Source organism: Oryctolagus cuniculus, chromosome 13, assembly GCF_964237555.1.
Source record: "Oryctolagus cuniculus chromosome 13, mOryCun1.1, whole genome shotgun sequence".
Taxonomy (NCBI): Eukaryota; Metazoa; Chordata; class Mammalia; order Lagomorpha; family Leporidae; genus Oryctolagus; species Oryctolagus cuniculus.
In genome coordinates this window covers 63,949,423-63,970,727 of record NC_091444.1, presented here as the reverse complement: position 1 = coordinate 63,970,727, position 21,305 = coordinate 63,949,423, and positions in this window count along the sequence as shown.

Genomic DNA, 21,305 nt, shown 5'->3' with positions numbered 1-21,305 from the left:
TGGGGAGTGAACCAGTGGATGGAAGATCTCTCTCTGTCTTGCCTTTCAAATAAAATAAATAAATCTTAAAAAAAAAAGAAAGAAAAGAAAATGATAGACTGAGGAGACATAATTAGGATCCTCTTTTTTTTTTTTTTTTAAGATTTATTTATTTATTTGGAAGTCAGAGTTAAAGAGAGAAAGAGAGAGAGATCTTCCATTTACGCCCCAAATGGCCAAAGCAGCTGGGGCTGAGCCAGGCTGAGGCCAGGAGCCAGGCACTTCACCCAGGTCTCTCCTTTGGGTGGCAGGGACCCACCTACTCAGGCCATTCTCCAGGGGCTGGATCAGAAGAAGAGTGGCTCAAGTTGAAGACACAGTGAAATAACAGCTTTGCTGGTGTCCATTTCAAAAAATACCCACAAGTGGTAGGTGCTGTGGCATTGTGTGTAAAGCCACCACCTGCAGTGCCAGTATCCCATATGGTACCAGTTCAAGTCTCTGCTGCTCCACTTCTGATCCAGCTCTTTGTTATGGCCTGGAAAAGCAGTAGAAGATGGCCCAAGTCCTTAGGCCCCTGCACCCACATGGTAGACCCAGAAGAGGCTCCTGGCTTCTGGATTTGGATAGGCCCAGCTCTGGCTGTTGCAGCCATTTGGGGGGTGAACCAGTGGATGGAAGACCTCTCCTCTCCCTGTAGCTCTGCCTTTCAAATAAATAAATAAATCTTTTAAAAAAAATTACCCATCCAGTCTGACCTGTCTCTCCTTCCCTCCCTTCTCACTTCCAAGAGATGAACAAAAGAGGGCCATTTTACAGCTGTGTTCTTGCATTTGGTAATCATCACACTACCTTCCATGGTGAAGTGAGGGTAGGAAAATGTTGCCTGCCTTCACACACACAAGTTCAGTGCTAACACAGCCAACTCATGAGCAGATGCTCATGACTCTAAAGGGGAGCTGTGGCTGGGTTTTTGTTGTTGTTGTTGTTTTAAAGATTTATTTGAAAGACAGAGTTACAGCAGAGGTAGAGACAGAAGAGAGAGAGAGAGGTCTTCCATCTGCTGGTTCACTCCCCAGATGGCTGCAGTGGCTGGAGCTGAGCCGATCCAAAGCCAGGAGGAGCTTCTTCTGGGTCTTCCACGTAGGTGCAAGGGCCCAAACACTTGGGCAATTTTCTATTGCTTTCCCAGGCCATGAGCAGGAAGCTGGATTGGAAGTACAGAGCCAGGACTCAAACCAGTGTCCATATGAGATGCATGCGCTTGTGGCGCATGCTTAGCTTACGACGCCACAGCCGACGGCTGGATTCTTGATAGGAATCTGTAGCTGATGTATCACGAGAATGCCAGAAGCTGGAAGCAGCTGATGTCTGAATATAAAATTTCCTACATTCCTGACATTAATATATCAATTTCCCTAGCTTTGTTCTGCATTTGTAAATTGCTTTATTCTAGGTGGATGTGCTTTATTTTTGTTCACCATTTCTCCGCCATAACATATTTTTGTAAGCCTAGGGGAGACTATGTATCTCGGGTTGCCCTGTGCAGAGAAGAGAAGCTGCCCCACATGAAAGAACCCCTGTTCTCACCCCATCCCCACAAACCACCACTCGTGTAGCTCGCCAGAGCCCTCCAGGGAGAACACGGAGGCATAATGTGGAGCAACTGTTTGAAGGGTAGAATAAAAGCACATCCTGACGTCTCCCGGAGCTAAGAGAAAGAGAAGGATATTTACATAAAATGAGATGCCAATAAATTGGAAAGTTCAATGTGCTTAGAAATAGACTGTGGCTGGGACAATGATAGAGGAATCAAATTGCTGCAGCAGATTGCATCTTTCATGTTTAATTTCCATTTAATTCCTAAAGATGACAGAGGCTCAAAGGAATGACTCACCCTCATCCTCACCCTTCAGAAACACTTTTGCCAACCCTTCAAATGCCAATGTCCACAAACACCCCTATTTGTTACTCCCTTGAATTGATAATTTTTCCTAAAGTACTTATTGATTAGAAGCGGCATTCATCTGACTTTTGACCACAAAGTGGTGTTTCAGAGCAAGGGCAGAGAGACGTTTTTAGCCTGTTCATCTGAACTGACTCATCTGTCTCACCCTTGTGCCTAGAGGGAACAGGAAGCCCTCTTGTCTCCTCCCCCATCTCTTAGTTGCTGTATGTCACAAAAGTACACCTAACACATAAATGTGTTTTATCTGTCTTAAGCAGAAACACTTTTGTCAGCTCAGTTAAATAAACTTAGGTGACAGCACTAAAGTTCTGAATAATAAGAGTTTAGTTGGGTTCAATATGAGGTTATAATAAATGAGAAGTAATAGAGAAATAGAAATCAGATATATTTAAATGGCTTTAAACTGTTGTTTTTATTAAGTATTAGTAACAATATGCAGGGCCATCTGGAAACAAAGCTGGTATATGTTTAATGATCATGAACTTGACATCCAGCAAGAAATAATTGTAGTGGTTTCCTCAAAATCCTGAAATACATATAAAACATTCACTATGTTACATTGATGATGAGTGGAAGCTGACATTATTATGATAATTTTAGTTCAAGATTCACTGGAAAAACCTAAAGAATTTTGAGTTTACTTGGAGACACAGAGTAGATGATAGCCAGTTAGGCTTTCTCATCTACGATTTCTCTTAGGGGAAGAAAGCTGGCAGAAATGTATGTGAAAATTTGAGGTTTTAGGGGGGACTGAGGCCCAATTTGCTTTGTTTCCTCCTAATAGAAGATTACTCATTAATACAGAGGATGGTTATTAATTTTCTAAAAATTCTGAATACTGATATTTCTTAGACTATAGGTTCACTTATTCAACAAAAATTGAAGGAGCACCTATTAATGTTTGAGTCTATTTAGATATTTTAAGAACCCATTATTTAATCCCTTGATTTTTTTTTTTTTTTTTTTTTGACAGGCAGAGTTAGACAGTGAGAGAGAGAGAGAGACAGAGAGAAAGGTCTTCCTTCCATTGGTTCATCCCCCAAATGGCCGCTACGGCCGGTGCTATGCCGATCCGAAGCCAGGAGCCAGGTGCTTCTTCCTGGTATCCCATGCGGGTTCAGGACCCAAGGACTGGGGCCATCCTCCACTGCCCCCCAGGCCACAGCAGAAAGCTGGACTGGAAGAGGAGCAACCGGGACAGAATCCGGCACCCCGACTGGGACTAGAACCTGGGGTGCTGGCGCCACAGGCAGAGGATTAGCCTAGTGAGCCGCAGCGCCGGCCAATATGTCCTTATTGTTTTATAATTAGGCAATACTTTTTGGCTTTCTCATGATATGAATAGACTGTAGCTATAATAAGAATATTAGAAGAAAACAATGATTTCTCACCACTAACAAACAAGTTGCTTTGTTCCTTCAACTTTTCATCTGATATTAAATGTTGTTTCCCAAAATATTATACTATATTGTACTTTTAATTCAAGCTCCAAATTATAACATTTTAAATGAAATTAGAGCCAAGTCCCAGTGGTATTTGAAAGTGGCAATATCATGATTTCTCTGTATTTTGTATTCCAGCATTTTTTTTTTCATCTTTTCCCAACCTGTTCTGTAGTCAGGTTTCCAACTCTGTACCATATATTCAAGTGTGATTCTACAGGAAATTTCCTATAATTTGGAAATTTCACTGCACTTCATAAAGATCCTTCTAATTTGATAACAAATAAATTTTTGTTTAAATGCAAAGTATAGTTTCATTTCCCAAAATCTGACCTTTATTTTCCACAAAACTCCTATGAAGAAATTCCATTCATGAATTTCATCTATACCAGAACAAAAATATCTAATTGCCTCTTCTATGAAATCTGTATTTATCAATTATGGCTTTCTCGGGGAAATTCTAATTTGCAAAAATGTTCCATATTCCAAGCTTTAACAGTTGGAGGTGGATGTCCTTAAGGATGGAGGGGAAAAAAGTTCTTTTTTAAATGGCACATTTACTAATTATAAAATGCTCTTATCTTTCTGCAGCCAAAGCCAAAATGAACATGTGCCTTGTACTAAGAAATCCCAGGATTGTCACAACTTGTGCCAGCTGTTGAGGTTATGACACCTGTGCCAGCATCGCCAGCTCTGCCCACTGTCATCTGTTCCAACTGCTCCATCTGCACTGTTTGTACCAATTCTCCCATTTCTGCATCTGTACCTTCTGCAGAAACGTTTCCAACAATGCCAGCTGTGTCATTGGTGCCAAATATGCCAGATGTTCTATTTGTCCACCCTGGGCCAAATCAATGCAGTTTTGTGCTCATTAGTTTTAGCTGGTAGATTCTATTTTACAATTTTTTGAGATGTATTTAGATTGAATCCAGGCAAAATCTCCCTTACAATGATTTTTACAACTATCTATCCATCCTTTTGCAACCCCACTTTCTGACAACAAGAACTCTGTCAACATTATTTTGAGCATATTAAACCAGCTCATGAAAAACTAGCTCAAAATTAATCATGGCAGACCATTTTCTACAAGGTAAAATTACATATTGCCAAAGTCATGGATCAAAATAATAAATTGGCAAAATCATTACAAGAGAATAAACTTTGTTCTGATAAATAAATTGAGCATTCTCAGAAATCAGTATGTTGAGCCGATTAGTGTAATCTATGGCATAATGTCCTATTAAGCCATTTGTTTATTGGTCTTTTAATTGCCAAGAGTTATATGTGCCGATTAACATGTATGTCATATATTCCCAATTTCTGGGTTCTGCTCCAGAGAATATTAAACAAGGGTGCACATGGGTGGTAGGGCCAGACCTACTGCACTTGCTGCTTCCTGATAGAACTAAGCAAACTCAGAATTTGGTCCTCCGGCTAGAAGCTAGCTCCTCTCTTCTCTCCCAAATGTCAGTTCCACCGGTGCCAACACAAACCATTCTTATTCATATGCTCCTCCAGCTTTAAAGTTGGAGGGGAAAAAAAAGTATTTTCATACTCACAACCTCAATGCTGTATATATCACCACAAATAAAAAAAATAGTGTTTTTTTCTTTTCTCATTCAGGAAAGTCTTTTCAAAGAGCTCTAACACTTAATCTCTGAATTCAATCCAAATTCTTTCCTCTCAAACCATTTTCAGATGTGGAGCTCAGTGTTTGTCATTTGAAAACCCATGGCTTACCAGGAATGTGTGATCCAGAGGACAGGAGGCTACCTCCAATTTAATCACTCCAGATCATTTAATTTGCCCTTTCCAACAATGAAAGTTGAGTTTGTTCACTAATACATGAAAGTGTTAATGATGAAATTCTTGACAGTGAGTAACATTTCAGCCCACAGTCACATGCAAAGACTTGCACTCGGTCCACATATGCAATGAAATTCAATGACGAAATGTCTCAACAGCTTTGTTAGGTCTTCAAAATTCGCACAGGAAACACTAAGCTTCCACCTTGAATCGCCAAATTACCCTGAAACTAATGAATTTATCTAGGTGTTAGCCTAAAAATTCTAGAAATATCACGTCTCCCCTGACAAGGGTCTGTATTTTGAGATGCTTGACCCACAAGGAAAGAATTCAGATTAAAATTCAGAGGGTGATGATCTGAATGTGTTCCAGTATTCAGCAAGGATAGAACACTCTCCATTCAACAAACTCTTCCTTTACAAGGTTATTCATTATTTATTGGTATCTTAAGTCTTTAATTCTCCTGTCCAAGTTTAATCTGTTTCTGTTCCTTTCATTCTAAACTTTTTTTCTAATTTTTTCTGAGCAAGGAAAGGAGACTAAATATCAATTTTTGGTGGCTTTCTGTCAAAATATTCTGGGCTCCTAGCTTGAGGACGCCCAGCTGAAACGCCGACCCTACTTCTAGAAATGCCACAAACTCTCTGATTCTAATTCCTTGTATTAAAAGGTGCCAGGAAAGAACATCCTTAATTAGGATTAAAATAGTTCTGTGACTGGTTGGGAGTGCACCCTGTACCTTCTCAGTACATTTTAATTAATAGAACTTCTGCTCCCTGCTGACAAAGATGTTTCCGATGGTGTTTTGGCCCAACATATTTACCGCCTTCGTTGATATGACTCACTTGAATACTTACAGGAATCCACAAACTTCATGGTTGTATGTGAAATAGAGAACTGAGTGTTAGATCTGCCAGGTGGGCACACACTGCTAAGAACTGCTTCATCATCCACCAGTGTTCTGTGTAAGTTCTTCAAATGGTGACCACAGAACCCCCAGATTTGCAGATAAAAAAACAGAAAACCACATATGGAAAGGTTCCAATGGCAAAGCAGAGGGGGAAAAAAAGCTTTTTCCTGAGTATTTTAGAATTTTCTAGCATTATATTTAGCTTCCCCTGTAGAATACTGGTTTTTGGAAAAATACCATCCATTGATTCTCTCACTATTTAAACAGAAAACCTCAGTTCCTTTCAATTTCTTGAGTATTCTTTACCTACTTTGCTAATCTCACACCCACACTTTCAAATTTGGAAGGAGAATGGAAACTTTTTAGTTGCATCCTTATTGGGTATATTAGTATACTATGAATATCATTCTTTAAATCACAAATACAGTGGCAGTTGTATGATCAACATTCATGAAAATAGCATAAAAAGAGGCATTAACTTACACTAAAGTGCCATGCCCAATTCATACTTCAGTTACTACTTTGCCATTTCTTTATTTTCTCACTCATTTTTACACTGTGTTATTTTCAAGAAAATTAGATTACTGGATTCATTAATGTTCTAAAACTTATATTTGGCTCCTGAGTGGCAGTGGACAAATGATATAAGAAGATGAGCTCTCTACCTCTAGAACTAAAGTCTGTTGAAATGGAGAAGAGTTTGAGGGAGTGCAAATGAAAGTTCATAGAAAACAAGGAGGGGCCGGCGCTGTGGTGCAGTGGGGCCGGCGCTGGCATCCCATATGGGCACCGGTTCTAGTCCTAGCTGCTCCTCTTCCGATCCAGCTCTCTGCTATAGCCTGGGAAAGCAGTGGAAGATGGCCCAAGTCTTTGGACCCCTGCACCCACATGGGAGACCTGGAAGAAGCTCCTGGCTCCTGGCTCCTGGCTCCTGGCTTCAGATCGGCACAGCTCTGGCCGTTGCAGCCATCTGGGGAGTGAACCAGTGGATGGACGACTTCTCCCTGTCTCTACCTCTCTCTGTAACTTTGTCTTTCAAATAAATAAAATAATAAACTCTAAAAAAAAAAAAAAAAAAAAAAGGTTGGGCAGAGAGAAAAAGAGTAAGTCACTGCGTCAAATCAATGCGGTAACGAGCAGAAGAGGACAATTTTGGTTATATGAAACAAGGAAATCAGAGATCTTTAGGAAGTGACAGTTCACAAAGCTACTGAACCATAGAATAGAAAGGAGTTGTAGCAACGCAGTGATCCAATCAGAAACTGCAATCCTGAGAGGTCAAATGGTGAATCCAAGATCACACAGCCAATCAATGGCAAATGTCCTCTGCAAAATGGGAATGATAACAATAGTACTTAACTCATAGAGCTGCTGTGAGATGAGTTGATAAGTATAAATCACTTGAAGTGGTCTGACAGGTAGCAAACACCATGTATCAGCTATCTTTAGCATCATCATTATAGTTATTAGGATACTTGAAGCTGTATGATTTTAACTTCTCTAGGACTATACTTATAAATCTCAACCTCAGGCATAATTTTACCCCGGCTATATCGTATTTTATGTGGTTTTTTTTTTGACCATCAAATTTGTATTATAAAAAAGGAAATCAGAATATGAGTCTGAAGGTAAGCAATGGTCCAATGAGTTAATTTTCTGCATACTCCCTGGCATATGACACAGATATTAAGTCAACATGAGGCTCTGAAGTGCCCAGGTTAATGAGAGGAAGAAAAGGCATGATTATTTTGGCTGATAAGTGACACAAACGCGGTAGAGTTTGGCTTTAGAAAGCAAGTACACACTCAGTCGGTAGCACCCTCACATGCCCCCATGCAGGTGCCTTCCATTTACCTCTTTTGTCTCAACCACAGGTATGTGGGTCCTCCCTGAGCAACTGAGAGAATGAGACCACAGGAATTCCAGGAAGGAAAAAAAGAAAACAACTCCACTCAAAGTGAGTGAGCCATGTTGGGAAATTAGCAGAAGAAGGAAATGTCATTAGTTATAAGATGAATGTCTCGTATTTGTAAAGTACTTTATACTTCTCAATGTTTCACCACCACCTTCTGCTTCTAACCCGCAGCATTTGGTGACACACTGGAAATCACCTGCGTGAGGGGCTTTCACAGAACAGGTGATTCAGAATCTGCCTGGGATCGGTGTTTCTAAGGATCACACAGGCTGATGCACTGAGAGGGTTAAGAAATCACTTTCCCAAGCTCAGTGAGTACTCTTTCCTCTCCATTAAAGCAGCCTCCTGATAGAGAAATAGAAATGAATTGACGTAAATTATTTAACTGCAGAAATCTGACCTTTAAAAACAAAATGTTGCTTCATTAAAAAGGTATGGATTACACTGGCTTAACATTTCCTTTTGAGTCCTCTGTTTTCAGAGTCATTTCTTGCCTGCTCTTGATCCATTCAAGTTGGCCTGAATCACAAAAGCCAGAGATAGAACATCAGCTCCTGAGTTTGCTCCATAAGCTCCTGGAGGAGGTTGCTTCACTGTTAACCTCGTTACAACTCAAGATCCATCATAACAAGTGTAGTGATGAGTGATGACACAGACGGAAATGTGTTAGAGAGGTCACCACGCTGGTACTTAGTGCCTTCACCAATATATAGTGATACCTAAATCTCTGAGTATCATAAGCAGGAGTTCATAGTGTGTTAGGCAGATACTAGATAGCTTTTTTTTTTTTCCCCAGGCAAATGTTTCAAATCCTATCTAAAGCAATTCACAGCATTTTTGAGCTAGAAAGCAGTTTCCCAGCCAATGGACCATGGCACAATGGTGTGGCCCAAATGGCTGGCTCAAGGGAGTGCCAAGACAGTGAGCTCTTCGTGTTGGGGACAGCCAGAGTTTCTGGCCTCATCACCTTCAGACATCAGCAGCCTCATGCCATTGGCCATACAAATTATTGTCATTTTCTGTGAGTGCATGTCACAGAGAATTTTGGAGAACACTGTCTTGCACAAGCCAAACACTGGAGCAGCACTCTCTAGACATCCAGATTTCTGGACCAGTACATCTTAAAGAAAGGGACAGGCATTTGGCGCAGCAGTTGAGATACCCAGTCAGGATGCCTGGGTATCAGAATTACAGAGAGAGAAAGGGAGACACAGAGAGACAGAAAGAGCTCTTCCATTCTCTGGTTCACTCCCCAGATGGCTGCAATGGCCAGGGCTGGTTCAGGCTGAAGCCAGGAAACAGGAGCTTCTTCTGGGACTCCCATGTGGGTGTAGGGGCCCAAGCACTTGGTCTAACTTCTGCTGCTTTCCCAGGCACATTAGCAGGGAGCTGGATCAGAAGTGGAGCAGCCAGGATTCAAACCAGTGCCCATATGGGATGACAGCGCTGCACACGGTAGCTTAACCTACTACGCCACAGCGCAGGCCCCTGTATTATTTCTTTCTTTAAATTTTTTGAAAGGCAGAGTGGACAGTGAGAGAGAGAGACAGAGAGAAAGGTCTTCCTTTGCCATTGGTTCACCCTCCAATGGCTGCCACGGCCGGCGTGCTGCGGCCAGCACACCGCGCTGATCCAAAGCCAGGAGCCAGGTGCTTCTCCTGGTCTCCCATGGGGTGCAGGGCCCAAGCACTTGGGCCATCCTCCACTGCACTTCCCTGGCCACAGCAGAGAGCTGGCCTGGAAGAGGGGCAACCGGGACAGAATCCAGCGCCCCGACCGGGACTAGAACCCGGTGTGCCGGTGCCGCAGGAGGAGGATTAGCCTAATGAGCCGCGGCGCAGGCCGCATTATTTATTTCTAAAATGGTTTATTTTAAAGTCATTTATACCATGCCAGGAAGCACAGCCCAAACACACAGTACCAATAAAACATTTTCTCAAGAGGAATTAAATATTTTCCTCTTGATCTTTATTCTGAAAAATTGCTATCTTGTTAAAAAGCACACTTAACAACATCACAATGAATATCAATATCCCCTTGACCTAAATTCACAAATTATTTACATTTGGCTGTGTTTGCTCTATCCACCTAACTTTTCTTTCTGCAGAACCATTTGAAAGTTATAGAAGTCATGCCACTTTACCCTAAATACTTTCTCATGCACTCCAAAGGGGAAAAATCTTTCTAACAACCACCAAACGTTGTCCCACCTAAGAAAATTGGCATGAATTCCAATAACCTAATAAACACTTCAATCGAATTTCTAATTTCCCCAGTTGTTTCCCAAATGCCCTTTATGGACTTTTTCCCACCTGAAATTTAAGCCAGTTCAATTCATTACACTTGGTTATTATGTCTCTCTAGTGTCCTCAGTCTAGGATATCCCGCCACATCAAAAACACAACTTTTTCATGATGTTGACTCATAAAGAAAGACAGGTAATCATATATAGATTGCTCCACACTCTGGGTTGTTCTCCTAACTGATGCTTAGGTTCAGCTTAATGTAGAGGAAATATAAAATCTCAGACCAAGTGCATACAGTGAATGACATGGAGAAACCCCCCCACCAGAGTCTCTAATTTATTCCCACACAAGGCTAGCATTAGGGACTCACCACCCTAGCGAATAAAAATAATTCTCCTACAGCCCATTTACCAACCAGTGATGTCATTGATAAAAGTCCTTGGATCTCTAGAAGAGTGGCCTAAGATTCTTCCAGCATTCATTATAGAGTTGCTAAGGTGGTGGCATCTTCCCATAAATTTGTTACACTGAAATGGTCTTATCTTAACCTGTGTGTTGCCTATGACCAAAGTAAAATGTGCTGGGACTTAGGGTCCACTAAACAGTTAACATAGGCTAGCATTCAGCCCTCACTGACTCACAGAAGAGCCTCATGCTCCAGTGATGTCCTGTCACCTACCTCCCAGCCTCATGAACTTGCTCGATGCCAGGAATGTCCAAATTATTATATGCCCCATTTATTGCAGAGCTTTTCAGTCATGCAGAGTAAAGTAGGAACACATTCAAACCTGAGCAGAGCTCTACCAGGGTACCCTGACTCTCAGCAAGGGACTTCTTACCGAGCCGCTGTCCTTCCCAGAGGCAGAGGTTCTTCAGACCCACCCACCAGCCTTTGTGGGGTGTAAGTGTCTTTCTCCTGGGGCGGGGCTTCAGCCCCTGGGGTGTTGCTTTCTCCATTCCATCAGTGCTTTCCTTTGCACTTCAAGGGCATTTAGTGGCAGGGGAAGAAACGAGAGTGGCAGCCACCTCTCTTGTAATGCTGCTGTCACTCCACTCCCCTCCTGAGGTCACTCTGCTCCCTTTCTATGTCTGCACTTGCTCAAGGACAGGGCACACACATGCTTCACAATTCAGAGTCCCATTTCTTTTCAGAGGACACTCATCTGCTTCTAACAAAAAGGTGGATTACAGCAGTCACCACCTCGGTTACCCAACTCCCAACTCCCCCATCTGCTTTGTGCCCGTCCTGAACTCAGTGCTTCTCTATGTCCTCGCAGCTCCTTCTCAGGCAAAGTTAGCCAGGGACAGCACAGACTGTCCTTCTCGTGCCCGACACCATTCCCCTAGCCTCGCCACAGTATGGTCCTTCCATTCATTTCACTGCCATGTTCTCACCATCTACTGTGTCTCACTAGCATAGAAACCGGGACCAGAATATTCAGAGATGAACTATGGAGTTTTTGGCTCAGGAGGTTTTAAACAGGCTGGGAGACATCTAAACCATGGCGGTAGAAGGCTGTACTTTATTAGAGGGGTGGACTCCAGCTGCCTGGAGGAGGTGGAGAAGACTTCACCTGGTCAGACCAGGTGGTTGGGAACCACCAAGCCCCCACCTTTCTGGCAGACCAACTGGTGTGGTACAATTTTCAAGGAATGGTAAACAGTTAACTGGATTGATATGGTGATCAATGAGACATGAACAGCGTCAGAGGATAAAATCAATTGACTCAGAGGTTCCCAGCTTGACAATGCAGTAATCTAAATGTTAGGGCCATTAACTAATAAAGGAAATTCTCAGCAATAGGATTTGGGTTGGAGCAGATAAGCCATTTATTCATTTATCTTTCAAAAATATTTTTTAAAGATTTACTTATTTGAAAGGCAGAATGACAGAAAAAGAGGGAGAGACAGAGGAGACCTTCTATCCATTGATTCACTCCCCTAACTGCCTGCAACAACCAGGGCCGGGCCACGCCAAAGCCAGAATCCAGAAACCCTATTCAGGTCTCCTACATGGGTAGCGGGGGCCCAAGTACTTGGGTTATCATCAACTGCCTTCCAAGGCACACTGGAAGGGAGCTGGATAGGAAGCAGAGCAGCTAAGGAGCTGAACTGGCACTCCGATATCGGATGCTGATGTCACAAGCAATAGCTTAACTCACAATGCAAGTACCTCAAAAATATTTCTTCAGAGCCTGGTGTTTGCTGCGATCTATGCTAGTTTAGGACATATTAATTTTGAGGTATGCAGAGTATCTAGATGAAATTTTAATTCAACTCACTTTAAACATGAATCAAACTCAAAGGAACAACAGAGGGTGAAGGTATCCATTTAGAAGTCAACAATGTTCCTCCCAGGATAATTCTACTTCTTTGGACCCTATTTTCTGTTTTGATCATACCCTTTAGGTGGACACAATATCTCTCTAGCTGGGTTATTACACATTTGTTTAGAATCTTTAGTCACAGTATAGCCCCTTCTCTGTGGGCCTGGAGAAAACTTGCATCTTATTATATTTGATGCTCTGAGTTCTAGATGTACGCTACCATCCCAGCCTATGGTCTCCTAATTCATTACAGATTTTAAAAAGAGAGAAAAAAAAAGGGGAGCAGGCACTTAGCCTAGTGGTTCAGATACCCATAACCCATATCATAGTACCCAGGTTTGGTTTCCAACTGGGGGTCCTGTCTCCAGCTTTCGATCAGCACACATCCTGGGAGGAAGTGGTGATGGCTCAAGTCATCGGATACTTGCCACCCACCTGGGATTGAGTGCCTAGCTCCCAGTATTAGCCTGGCCCAGCATCAGCTGTTGGTAGACTTTAGGGGAATCAAAGAGCAGATGGGAGCTCTGTCTCTATTTCTCCCTCTTTGCCACTCTCTCTGCCTTTTAAATAAGTAAATAAGTAAACAAATTTTAAAAAGAGTCTGAGTACAAAATTCAGATTCATCTAAATACATAATGCTTAGGAATTGGTTATATAAGAAAACTGAATTATATAGATGAGCTTATTTTTTATCACCTGCTTTATGATTATTAACTCTATTTTAAAATAAACTGTATTTCTTTTTTCCGATTTCATAATTTTGTTTTTATTTCTTTTTACTTTTTTATATGAGACAGACTAAGAAAGAGACCTCCTATCTGCTAGTTCACTCCCCAAATGCCTACAATGGCTGGAGCTGAGCCAGGCTGAGGCCAGGAGCAAAGAACTCAATCCAAGTCTCCCATGTGATTAGCAGGGATATAACTACTTTAGTCACTGTTGCTGCCTCCTAGGTTCTTCCTTAGCAGGAAGCTAGCACCTGCTGAGCTGAGACTCAAACCCAGGTACTCCAATATAGGACACTGACATCTCAGCCAGCATATTGATCAACAGGGTAAATGCCTACCTCTATCACTCTTCTATTTTATGGCCAGGATATTGCTCTGTTGTAATAATGGCTAATTTAACTAAATAAGATAAAATGTGGTTGTCATCAAGATCTTGGCTAGAACACATGAAAGTACCTCGAAAAGTTCATGGAAAATAGAATTAAAAGTTTATTTCTAGGGACCGGCGCCGTGGCTCACTTGGTTAATCCTCTGCCTGCGGCGCCGGCATCCCATATGGGCACCGGGTTCTAGTCCCAGTTGCTCCTCTTCCAGTCCAACTCTCTGCTGTGGCCCAGGAAGGCAGTGGAGGATGGCCCAAGTGCTTGGGCCCCTGCACCTGCAGGAGAGACCAGGAGAAAGCACCTGGCTCCTGGCTTCGGGCTGGTGCACTGCGGCCATTTGGGGGGTGAATCAACAGAAGGAAGGCCTTTCTCTCTGTCTCTCTCTCTCACTGTCTAACTCTGCCTGTCAAATAAAAAAAAAGTTTATTTCTATGCAAAAAATTTTGAAATCCATGTATATGATGAGTCTTCAAAAAGTTCATGGAAAATGCAAATTATAAGAAAACTTCAAAAATTTTTTTGCATCAAAATGAATTTATCTTTTAATTCAATTTTCCACAAGCATTTTGCTCAGCCTTGTAGGTTATCATATGAATGCTGAGATAGCACCAGCCCACCCGGTGTAACCGGTCACAAATGCAGGAAAGAATGAGAGAAGGAGAGGCCAGTACAAGAAGTCTACCAATTGGCAAAACTAAAAATTATAAAACAATAAAATTATTTCCAATACTAGTTCTTTTTTTTAGAACAATCATTAAGCCAATGGTCAAACAAAGGAGCTACATTTGTTGAAGATAAACCAGACAACCTTTGTTGAATCCCTTTATTGAATTCAAGAAGATCAGATCCCCTGTTATGGAAATTCCCAAGCTATTAACATCACAGCCACACTACTTAGAGGGCCTGGGTTCCCGACTTTGGTGACAAACAACGTTGTAATCCTCCCTGAGTCATCCCTTAGACTATGTCACTAAAGCCCAGTAAACAGACACTTTGGCTTTTGGCTGCTGACATACCTCCAGGCTTCCGCGTGTCCCATAAGACAAGGAGTCATTTGTGTGCTCGAGACGTGTGCCTCAGACAGAAGCATAGGTGTTGATAAACCTTCAGAAGGCAAACACTGTATCAGGGACCATCAACCCAACTGCTGAATGGAGGGAGATTCTCCAGCTCCTATTAAGTTTATTGAGGAACAGCTGAGCATTGCAATAGCAACACACAGGACCTACCATATTCAAGGACATTAAGGCAAGGGGAAGTTTTTGAGGACAAAATGAGGAAGATTACATAAATTGTTTTGAATCAACTGTCCTTGACTGCAAGGATCAATAGAAAGGTTGATAGACAGCTGTAGGATGGACATTGCTAAAGAAGTTGTTGTTTTGTTTTGTTTTTGTTTTTGTTTTTTGTTTTTTTTTAATGTAGGGTTGTGGTGGCCTTTGTGTAAGACTGTGATTCTAACAAGCCTTTTGTGACAGTTCTTGATATTAGGCATTCATGCATGGGATCCTTTGCTTTACAACTTCTCAGATTTTTTTTTTAATTGTTTGTTAGGCCTTGACACAAGCAACTCCATTTTGATTTAGACAATCTTCACGGGGACTCAATAGCTAGGATGCAAGTTTAGGGGAAGGAGGGTGTGTTTATTTCCTACGGCTGCTGCAATAAAGTCCCTCAAAGTGGGTGGCTTAAAACAACAGGAATTTTTAATTCTCACAGTTCTGGAAGCTTGTAAGCCCAGACTGAGCTGTGTGCAGAGCCGTGCTCCTTCTGAAGCCTCTAGTGGATGAGCCTCCCCTGCCTTCTTAGCTTCTGCTACTTGCCAGCCTTGGCTTGTGTGTTGCCTTGTATGTCTGTGTCCAAATTTCCCTCTTCCTTTTCCTTTTAAAATGTAATTACTTGAGATACAGAGAGAGACAGACAGAAAGAGCATCCATCCACTGGTTTACTCCCCCAATGCCTGGAACAGCCAGGGCTAGGCCAGGGCCGGAGCCAGGCACCAGGAATGCAATCCAAGTCTCCCTTGTGGATGGCAGAAATGCAATTACTTGAGCCATCATTGCTGCCTCCCATGGTTTGCATTGGCAGGAAGCTGAAGTAAGGAGCCAGAGGCAGGAACCAAATCGAGGAACTCTAATGGAGAATGTGGGTTTAATTATTTAATCAACAGGGCAGGCTAAACGCCCACCTCTGAATTTCCATCTTCTTAAAAGGACACTTTTTACTGAATTAGGGCCCACGCTAATCCAGTAAAACATATTCCTAGTTTCTTTAAATTCACGAAGACCCTATTTTTAAAAATGGTCATGTTCAATGGTAGCGGGGGTTAAGACTTGAACAAATCTTTTTGGGGAGTATAGTTTCTTTAATAGAAGGAAATCACATTTTTTTGCCTTTGTTTTCTGTAATGAAAGGAGACATAAAAATGTGAGTATGTGTGGTTTTCTTTTTAAAGATTTATTTATTTGGAAGAGTTACAGAGAGAGGTAGAGACAGAGAGAAAGAGGTTTTCCATCCGCTGCTTCACTCCACTAATGGTCACAACAGCCGGAGCTGAGCCGATCCAAAGCCAGGAGCCAAGAGCTTCTACCAGGTCTCCCACGTGGGTACAGGGGCCCAAGGACTTGGGCCATCCTCCGCTGCTTTCCCAGGGAGCTGGATTGGAAGTGGAGTAGCCAGAAGGTGAACTAGTGCCCATGTTAGATGCAGGAGCTTCAGGTTGGGGCTTTAACCAGCTGTGCCACAGCGCTGGCCCCAAGCGTGTTTGTTTAAATAAATCCAGAATGTTATAATTTTTTAAAGAAAAATAAGTTATAAAGTTACATAAAATAGGTATTTTCATTATAATTCTAAAATATTGGGATGAATGTTTGTTACAGTGGTTAGATCACTGGGGTGTCCATATCCTGTATCAGAGTGCCTGATTTGAGTGCCACTACCCTGCTCCTGATCCACCTTCCTGCTAATGTGCATCCCAGGAGGGCAGCAGTGATCGCCCAAGTACTTGGTTCCCTGCCTCTCATGTGGGAGACTCAGATTGAGTTCTGGGCTCCTGGCTTCAATCTGGCCCAGCCCCAGCTGTTGCATGCATTTTGGGAGAGACCCAGCTGATGGAAGATCTCTGCATGCCTGACTGTCTCTGTGTCTTTCAAATAAAATGAAAATAAATTTCAAACAATTTTAAAGTAAAATACATCCTAAAATTAAAACATTCACAAATTTAAAAATATTATTGGCATTACTTGATTTTATTTTGAACTTTAACATATGAGTCAAACATGCTAATAAGACTGATGAAGACTTATGGTGACAGAAGCACCATATGGTGGCAGCTGGGTAGATAACCACGCAGACATGAAATCTTTGGGTCCCCCCAAATTAGGTATTGGCAGTAATGCTTTTAGCACTTTCATAGCCTATCACTCATGTCAAACATTTAAGATTCTCATTGCAGAAACATGACATACAAAGAAAACTAAGCTTACATAGATACTTGCAACCCGATAAGTATCCTAGTGTCAGGCGCAAGAAATTCAGTAGATGCCTCACGTAACCAAACACTGGGCGTGGGTATCCCAGTAAGAATTTGTGATTCCAGTTAGCAAACACAGCACTCTACACTGCTTTGAAAAGAACTGCCATAGGTGTTACTTTTATACAACCATCTCTTTCAACGAGACCAAATTTGCTCTATCATCCTTCAATTCAGATGCCCACAGTAAAATGTTTTCAAAGTAATTTGCAGGCTTTCATTTCTTCAGCCTACACCCTGCCTGGGCAGTCACTTTTACAGTCATCATTTTCTCATGGAGCTAAAAGGGTGAGCATTAGGCCCAGGATACTGGAATCTTGCACGAGTGGATTTACAGCCACTCTAAAATTGCAGGTACGCTCTAGCACTGCGACTATTACCTACAAAGCACTGCGAATACAAAGGGCAACAGGACTCCCAAAAGCAAAACCTTGACAACAGTCAGCCTTGCTGTGCAACTGCTCTCCACCAAAATAGAAGTCAAAGAAAAACTAGCAGTCACTTTTTATGCCATTCATCTGGGCTCCCATGAAATTTTTCGAACCTAAGATTTTCCCAATTAGGAGTAGGAAGAGACCTCAGAGAACATCTGGTCCAGGGAAGAAAATACTCAGTGTTTGTGATCCAAAGCAGCCCAAGCCAGTGACCAGCACCTTGTTAAGTCAAGTCTCCCTAGGGCTTTCCACAGGCTGTCATGTGAAGGACATGCTAAGACCCTCTGTTCCCTGACAGCTTGAACCAGTATTGCAGATTCTCAATATTTAGCAGTCATTCTGTGCTTTCTTCCTCCAGAATACTCTTTCCAAATGCCCTGATTTTCCTCTGTGTATCTCCAAGTCTGCTTTTCTTACAAGGTAATGGACACCTGCAACTGGGAACTTGCTCTTCATCAGCTTGTGTGCCCCCAAGACCTAACTCAATGTCTGGTGCATAGTAAGTGCTCAGTAAGCTTTTGCTCAATAACACAAAATAATTCTAGAAAAGATAGTACTAGAGGCTTACCTTTCTAATCAGGGCATAAAGTCATGGCATTGAAGTTTATTAAAGTCACCAAGGGAATGAGATATGATTTGTGATTTCCTGGGGTCAGCAGGAAGGATGGAATTAAAGCATAGGAATCTATTGAGGAAAAACGTAGATGTGAAGGCAAATTCCATTCATCAACAGGGCAGGATGAAGGGTCTGGCTTGAGATCGCTGACCACTACTAGGTATGGCCAAGGGTACTGGGGACCTGGAAATATTGGGGTCCTGATAGAAGCATTTCCCTACTTTCATATGTGACTTAAGGCAGTTCCTACTATTGCTCTCCTCAGGGGATTAAGTTCAAAGGTGAAGGAATTTTGTTACATGCACTGTACTTTGTGGGGCCTAAGGTGTACCTACCACATGCTGATTACCAACAAGGATGACAATGTCGTTTTACATAGGAAACTAATCACAGAACTTACGCGGAGAAAGGTGCCAGTTAGGAGGTGGCGGAAGACTCACCATACATCTGGCTCAGCTCACTCTCTTCATACTTTTCCCACAGTTCCGCCCTGATGACCTCTCAGGCAATTAATTTTGGCCTATCTGGTTCTTTTCCTTTTTCTCTAGCACAGCGGCGACTTTTCATGTGATCCACATTTGGGGCCTTTTTCCTATGTCCAGTAAACTAAGTCACATGGCATGTATGAGAGTTCTTGCGCACAGGCACAAGAGACCACGAAGTGCATGAAATTTAAGATTCAGGGCCCTTCACCTGCCCAGGAATCTTCTGAGGTTCTGAAAGGGTCCTTCACAATTTTGTATTTGTCATTGTATATTATTCTTCATTTGTGTGTATACCTTAGACAAACACACACAGACATTGTATAAACTCTGTACTCCACATCAGGATCCATGATCCCACAGAAAAACCCTACACAAACACAGTCCCTCCCATATTAGCTGTCAGGCAGCCTGACCTGGCTCAGAAAATTCCATTCTCCAAATTCAATCCCTTAGGCTTGTCCCAGGCCCCACCAAGGACAACAGCTCTCTCTGTCTCCCCATCTGTTTATCACAGATTAAGACTCATCTCTGATCTTTCTGAGCTTTTCTTGACCAGGATCTGGGGTTGTGCAGATAAGAGCTTTGTCTTTGGCTTGGCTTGCTTCTTATGTGTGTGTGGTTTTTTTTTTTTTTTTTCCCTGAGATTTCTTCTTTCTAATCATTTTTTTTCTTTTACCATTGAGAATACAATTCTCTCCTGCTTCTAAAGGCACATGTCATGATGCAAAATAGAATTCCACTTGGTAGTAAAAATCATTGTGCTACTGAAAGTCTTAACATAAAACCAAGCAGCAGAATTCAAGGTCAGTCTGTTAAAGACAGATTTCTGAATATTTTTGTCACCCCCTCCATTTTGAAATAACTTGGATTAACTCCAGATAACTAATAAACTTCAGTTCCTCAATTAGTCCAGATTAAATTGGGAACTTCTCCTGTCATTGGGTAATGTTGGGGACATGGCTCCTATGACTTGAGGGCTTCAAGTTCATCAGAGTAGCGAGCTCTTTCCTGCCTCAGGGTATTGGAACTCATTTTTCCCTCAGTCCAAAGCACTCATAACTCCTGATCCCATGAAGGGTGATTCCATCTCACACTTCCTAAGTCACTATTAAACACTGCCTCTGATAAGAGGCCTTCCCCGACTTTCTAAAGGAAACCCACTGTCATTCCCTCTGGGCACATTTTGTTTCCTTCCCAGAATATGTAATCATATATGGATGTATTTACTTTCTTTCTTTCCTTAGATCTAGACTTAGATCTGCCTTTCTTTTCTTTTTGTTATTCCTTCTTAAGATTTATTTATTTGAAAGACGGGGGTGGGGAGAAGAGGGAGGGAGGGAAGGAGGGCGGGAGAGAGAGAAAGAGAGAGAGAGAGAAAGAGAGGTCTTCCTTTTGCTGGTTCACATTCCAAATGGCTGCAATGGCCAGTACTGAGCCAGGCCAAAGCCAGGAGCCAGGAGCTTCTAGGTCTCTCACATGGAAGCAGGGACCCAAGCACGTGGGCCATGTTCCACTGCTTTCCAAGGCACATTAGCAGGGAGCTAGATTAGAAGTAGAACAACCGGGACATGAATGGGCACCCTTATGGGATGCCCGTCCAGGTGGTGGCTTAACCCTCTGGGACACAGCACTGGTCCCAGACATGCCTTTCTTTGCACTACAAGCTCATGAAGGTGGGAACCATGGCCATCTCTTTCTTCACTGCATCCAGAGTGCTGAGCACAGTCCCAGGTTAACACTCTCCACCAACCTCAGAGGAAGGGCCATTGCGGCCAGATCATTCCACTTGCCCTGGATTTTCTCACAGCCCAGACAAGGCACAGAACTCATGTCCCCGGTGCATGGCAGGCTCTTCCAAAACAGGCAGGAACAAGGAACCTTGGTTGTTATCACTACCTGTTTCAGCGTTCATGTGACAGCATGATGGTGTGGCAATTCCAAGGCCTCTACTTCCTCTCCCACCCACGAGTTGCCTAACAGGCTAGCTCTCCAGGGCTTGCCTGCTGACTCAGAAAGGACAGGCCAGAGGCAATGGATGCTATATCCAACTGAATGGCCCCACCAAGCCCTGTGGAGGGCTCTGCTCCACTTGGGACAATGCAATTCCCAGACATGTGTGTCATTTACATAAGTCTTCCCTCACACAGGAGACAGGTGGCAGATGGTCGCTTCAACACTCGGGACAGCTCCTCTGTGTCTGAAAGAGGCAAGGGAGACTTCATCCACCCTGATGCCCAGTAAGGTTTCCTGGATTCAGGCCCCTGCTCCACTCACTCCTCTGTTCTGGCTTTCAGCCCTGCCTTCTCTGCAAAAACCTCAGAGGTTCAGAAGGCCATGGGAAGGTTATATTGGGTTCAAGGCCAGGCTTCACCCAACCCTGGAGCTGAGGGGCTTCCCCTTGGAATCCACTGTCTCGGACTTCAACCTGGGTACATTGTTACTATAGTATAGGTGGGTGTAGAAGGGATGGGGGTACGGGAGGGAAATTCCAGCTTTTTCCTTCAGGAATCTACAGTCTGGTCCAAGCTGGGTT